The sequence below is a fragment of the Eurosta solidaginis genome, unplaced genomic scaffold (assembly GCF_040869045.1).
Source record: "Eurosta solidaginis isolate ZX-2024a unplaced genomic scaffold, ASM4086904v1 ctg00000492.1, whole genome shotgun sequence".
Classification (NCBI taxonomy): Eukaryota; Metazoa; Arthropoda; class Insecta; order Diptera; family Tephritidae; genus Eurosta; species Eurosta solidaginis.
This window is the reverse complement of record NW_027136943.1, coordinates 414,179-421,142: the sequence shown is the minus strand read 5'-3', so window position 1 is coordinate 421,142 and position 6,964 is coordinate 414,179.

Here is a 6,964-nt window from a genome sequence, read left to right as displayed (position 1 = left end):
ATGGTGGCGTAAGCAATTTCGGAAAAGTGCGATTGATCGATGCAACCGACTCCTCATACCTCTACTTCTATAATTGTTTTTATAAATTGATAAGACCCCAAGTATACAGAACCGAGAGACTATCGCTGTGATAGTGTGTAATTCCTTTTTCGAGATTATTAGGATGATATTCTGGGATCGCTTTGAAATAATTCGCAGGATTACTGATGGATAAATTTTTGATTGTCTTCGGAATAATTTTAGTAAAATACGGGTAACATCTCGATATTATTTTCAGAACTTAGGTTAGGTTAGGTTAAGAGGGCGCGCGTTGTCGATACCCACACTTCCACTCGGAGACATTTTTGTTCATTGTGAGTGCTCTCAGTAAGTACAGGGTGGCGGCAAGTTGGTTTAGCCCCATTACCTCCTAGAGGTGCTCAACGAAACATTTGCTTTCCCTGACGAACACAAGAAGAAGCGAGGCGTCCACCTACCCAACCTCTGCTAGGCTGCCGGAGAAGCGTGAGCCCAGAAATCTGAGCCTTCTTCTTTGAAGCACAGGGCATCGGCAGAGAAAGTGGTAGATCGACTCCTCTTACTCCTCCACCTGACAGCTTTTGCAGAGGGAGCTTGTTGGTATTCGCCACCGTCGGAGCATTGGTGCGATAGCACAATGACCTGTAATGACAGGCCATCTCATCCGCGAGTTCATTCCCTTCAACGCCGCTATGCCTAGGGACCCAGCAAAGAGAGACATTGAGATGAGTTATAGAAGCCAGAGAGGCTTTACACCTTCGCACGATGTCCGATTTTATAATGTTGGACTCTAATGCCCTTAAGGCGTCTTGGCTGTCAACAAAGATTGTTACGTCGGTGTTGGAGACCGCGCTATCTTGCAGCAGCTTTGACGCTCTGTCTATGTCATAGACCTCGACTTGGAATACACTGCATGCGTCAGGAAGTCGGAATGATTGGCTTAGTTGTACATCCCAGCTCCAGTTCCCTTTTCCATTTTCGAGCCGTCGGTGTATATTGTGATGCCCCTGCCGTTGTCTAGGCCTACTTCCCATTCCTCCCTTGAAGGATATCGTATGTTGGAAGTCCAAAACCCTGTGATGTGTGTGTTATTGGTCTTATGGTACTGTGTTTGTATAATTTGTTTAATTTCGATATTGTATTGCGTAGTTTTCGCGATATTTTGGTACATTTTTGGGATAAATTTTGCGGCTATTTCGCAATCGATTCTGAACTACTTCGACAACATTTCTGAAGTATAACCAAATAAGTTTGGGATTATTTTCGGGCTGTTTCGGCTGTATATGTTATACTATCTTTTTTCTTTCCGGGATATACAATCTTTCACTTCATTTTTATTATACTCAGTTGAGCAGAGCTCACAGAGTATATTAACTTTGATTGGATAACGGTTGGTTGTACAGGTATAAAGGAATCGAGATAGATATAGACTTCCATATATCAAAATCATCAGTATCGAAAAAAAATTGAAAGAGCCATGTCCGTCCGTCCGTCTGTCCGTTAACTTGAGTAAATTTTGAGGTATCTTGATGAAATTTGGTATGTAGATTCCTGGGGACTCATCTCAGATCGCTATTTAAAATGAACGATATCGGACTATAACCACGCCCACTTTTTCGATATCGAAAATTTCGAAAAACCGAAAAAAATGCGATAATTCATTGCCAAAGGCGGTTAAAGCGATAAAGCATGGTAGATGGGTTGACGTTATGACGCAGAATAGAATATTAGTAAGATTTTGGACAACGGGCGTGGCACCGCCCACTTTTACAAGAAGGTAATTTAAAAGTTTTGCAAGCTGTAATTTAGCAGTAGTTGAAGATATAATGATGAAATTTGGCAGGAACGTTACTCATATTACTATATGTATGCTTAATAAAAATTAGAAAAATCGGAGAACGACCACGCCCACTTAAAAAAAAAAATTTTTTTAAATTCAAATTTTAACAAAAAATTTAATTTCTTTACAGTATATAAGTAAATTATGTTAACATTCAACTGCAGTAATGATATGGTGAAACAAGATGCAAAAATAAAAGATAATTTCAAAATGGGCGTGGCTCCGCCCTTTTTCATTTAATTTGTCTAAGGTACTTTTAATGCCATAAGTCGAACAAAAATTTACCAATCCTTGTGAAATTTGATAGGGGCTTAGATTCTGGGACTATAACTTATTTCTGTGAAAAAGGGCTAAATCGGTTGAAGCCGCGCCTAGTTTTTAAACACAGTCCACCGTCTGTCCTTCCGCTCGGCCGTTAACACGATAACTTGAGCAAAAATCGTTATATCTTTACTAAACTCAGTTCACGTACTTATCTGAACTCACTTTGTATTGGTATAAAAAATGGCCGAAATCGGACTATGACCACGCCCACTTTTTCGATATCGAAAATTACGAAAAACGAGAAAATGCCATAATTCTATACCAAATACGAAAAAAGGGATGAAACATGGTATTTGGATTAGTTTATTGACGCAAAATGTAACTTTAGAAAAAAACTTTGTAAAATGGGTGACACCTACCATATTAAGTAGAATGAAATGAAAAAGTTCTGCAGGGCGAAATTAAAATCCCTTGAAATCTTGGCAGGAATACTGTTCGTGGTACTATATATTTAAATAAATTAGCGGTATCCCACAGATGATGTTCTGGGTCAATCTGGTCCACATTTTGGTCCATATCTGGAAAACGCCTTCACATATACAACTACCACCACTCTCTTTTAAAATACTCATTAATACCTTTCGTTTGATACCCATATTGTACAAACGCATCTAGAGTCACCCCTGGTCCACCTTTATGCCGATATCTCGAAATGGCGTCCACCTATAGAACTATGGCTCACTCCCTCCTAAAATACTTTTTAATACCTTTCATTTGATACACATGTCATACAAACACATTCCAGGGTTACCCTCGGTTCATTTTCCTACATGGTTGTTTTCCCTTCTGTTGCCACCATAGCTCTCAACTGAGTATGTAATGTTCGGTTACACCCGAACTTAACCTTCCTTACTTGTTTTTGTATTATTTTTATTATTTTTTCTCTTCTTCCTCTTCTTATTTTGTTGTTTGTCTCGTCTTTTACCACAGCGAATTCTCCTTATATCCTTACTACAATTTTAGTATAACTCCGCTCAAATTCGCATACTGAGCTACGTGTCTTTGGGTGGCAGCTGTGTAGTTAAGGAACACTTGGTACTTGGTCGCGTTTATGTTAGCACGTTGTGTTACCACATCCTCTAACTTTGAAACTTGCTTCCAGTTATTTCAGTTACGAATAAGGTATAAATAAATCTTGGAAATTTCGAAGACTTGAATACATCCCGACCAAGATGTTATCGCCTCGTACTCACAAAGGCTGGACAGATTAGCAAATATTGACTGACTGATTTCACTTCGTCGTCCTCCACGCAGCTAACATATCTCGACCTGTTCAATATATTGGACACTTCGACTGGGCAGTGCTTTGTTTACACTACAATAACCATGGATGAATGAGGGAGTCAAAAGCGGGTCAGAAAAACCTCGACACAAAGCAAGAGGTGGTGCTAGAAATTTGGTAAGAGGCTCACCTGTCCAGAAGCAGATAGCAAATATACAGCGGAATCCCAGTGCACTGATATACATGGTTAATTCATCCGCGCCTGCTCTAGCTAAAAGATAAGCCAGCTAGTTTCCAAGAACATCCGTATGCCGTGATATCAATATTATTCTAGATAATCTTAAAAGTATTTAAATTACACCGTAAATATGAGCAGTGTGAAGCAATTTCTCACAGACTATTATTATTTCTGATTATCTGAGTAGATTTTAAATTCCCAAACATTCACAGCGGCAGAGAGCCTCTCATCTACCGCATCCTTTATACGATGCATGGAAGACGTTTCAGTCATCGAGTAGCCTAAATTTACGGCTAATATCGACCTCATGGCAGAATAATACACCCCAACCCTCTCGCCCAGCACGAATGCATCCATGAACAAATTCACCATACTCCAAGCCATATTAATTCCCCATTTCATTCATCCACTGAGGGGGTTTGAGTGATGTATATGACAAAATTACCGACAGCCGGCGCACAGGGTGTCCAGTTAAGGATAGAGTTGAAGTAGTCAAATTTTCTGAATTACTACGGCATGTTGAAAACATTAAACATCCAAAAATTGGATACGACAAAAAAAGTCAATCATAATTTTTGCAAAATTACATAACTACACGGCATATTGCGCCGCATCTACTTAAGCATTACACGCCGGCTATTAACACCCTAAAATCGCTACTTAGAACTTAGCCGTTCTTAATGAAATTTTACAAAATAGTGACACCAATACTTGCCTGCGTGCAACGCAAAAAGTAACGGATTGATTACATGCATTTAGCATAAGAATCGATGAAATTATTATTTATGTAAAGTTAATTTATGCCATTCAGCACGATTTATGTAGCAATGTCTTACTTCCAATTCTCGTATTTGTGCTTTTGTTTGTGTTTGCAGTATTTATGTTTCTTATATTCTTTTGTTTTTTGTTTTGTATGTTTATAATACAACTAAGAGGCGCTTAATTAAGTTTTTGTGTAATCAACATTTAAATAACTTAAATTACCCATAAATCTATCATTTCCACAATCCAAAGACAATCACTGCATTCGCAGACGCGCTGTCGTGCATGCAACCAAAAGTGCACGTGTATGCATATGTATGTGTGTGTGTATTTCTGTGTGTACATTGGTGAACGCCTGATTGAACTCGCGTTTTATTTTCTTTACATTACTACTCAAATTCTTATACGTAAATATATTTTGATTCTAATTTATTTGACGTCATTCCATTTGGTCATGCTCATGCTTTGCATCCAACATTCACAATATATTTTGTATAGTAGCTTCTAATCAGTGATTTTGTCACTGTGAGCTCAATATTTATAGAGCTAACTTTTTGGACCAAATTTTTTCGAATAACTTAATAAATCTCAGATTTACATGATAATTCGAAAAAAATTTGCAAATACCTTTCGAAACATGTTCCCATTAGCACAACGTAATGCATATAACACAATATAGAGTGACTTAACATAAAGTTAACTCATCAGGTAGCATAGCGTAGCAGAGTATAGCAAAGCCTAGTGTATAGAAAATAAAAATTAGGTAATAAGATATAGCTCCTGTGTAGGATACTTACTTGTAGCATATCATAGGCATAACATAACATAAAATAAAAAGTTAATATTACATAAAATACCTTACAGAAAAAACCTTTACATTAACTCACACAACGTAAAATATGATAACGGCAAAGTGTCAACAGATAGTTATGACAAAGAGAAACATAACAATACATCATAAGGTAGCATTATCATTACATGGCATCAAATTGAGCAACGAGAAATTAACGGTACAAAATTGTTCCCATACAAGATGCTTTTTGTATCGTAATATAGCGTAACACAGAACAAAATTACAGAAAATTGCATAACATGAAATAACATAATATAAAACAATATGATAACATAAAATGTCAAAAAAATCAAAAAAGGAGCGTAATATTATCTATGAACTTTGCAACATAACATTAAATGAATAAAAACTACGTGACTTAACCACTCAAAGCATGAAGCAGTAGAATATTACTGAATATAACATAAAGCGACACAACAAAATATTAGTGTAAAATTAAATGTAAAATTAAATATATGCCAAAACATAAGATAACGTAATAAAGATAACAAAGTACTGATAAATTAATTTAATTTAACAAAAAACCGACATAAAGGCGCATTTTAATAAAATGGCGCAAAGTAGAGTACAACATAACGGCAAACAAAACATAACATAACATAACGTTACGTAACGAAAGAAAGTGTTAAGGGTGTTAAGCGTACCATAAAACAGCGGAATATATTTAACATAACCAAAAATATTCTGTTTAAATAAGAAAGGTTTTTATAGCATAATTTTACCATGAAAAAAACTAAAATTAACTTGACATATGAGATGACATGATGCAACAGAAAAGAATACAAAAGTGTGACAAAACAGAGCATAGCTTTATATAACAACAAAAGATAGTATGGCAAAACACAAAGTAGTGTAACATTATTTAAATAAATGATAATAACATAGCACATATGTTTTAACATAACCTTCCATAACGTAACATAAATCAACATACAGGAATAGCAGATTAATATCATGTTCACCAAAAACAAAACTTAAACAGAATGTGAAATGAATCGACATTACCACATGGTGCAAGAAAACTAAAAGCAATTTTACATAGCAGAACATAGCAAATAAACATAGCATAACATAGCATTGTAACGTCACAACAATTTACAAAAAATATATAACTTCATATGAAATGACATAACCACATAGCAAAGCAAAATGTCAAAGTATTGTTTAACATAGCATAACATAACGCACCATTTTATCAAACTGTGTGACGCACCATATTATTAAAAAAAATAACATAACATTACATAATATAACACAACATAACATAACATATTCTTACATAACATACCATAGCTTGTTATAAAATAACATAACAAAACATAACGAAACATATACATAAGATGTCTTAATTTCACAACATAATTTAAGATAGCATGAAACAGCAAAACAACATAAGAGTTATAAATTAAATTTAATTTAAATGCGAAAATTTTGGAAAACCGTGAAATTTTATTGCACTACTGACCATAAACTCAGTCAGATCTACAAATTTTGCAAGATATCCGGCACGAAATCGTGCAACTAATCCCTTAAGGAATACGCCGAAAATAACAACTTTCGCCTAAAATTGGGCATATTTTAACTTTACTAATCTTTTACTGTTTTAGTTACGTAGCCTTAAATTTATGACGCTAATTTTTAGAGTAAACTCAACAAAACTGCCATTAACTGGGTGAAATAAACCAAAACAAAAAAAAAAACAAGTAA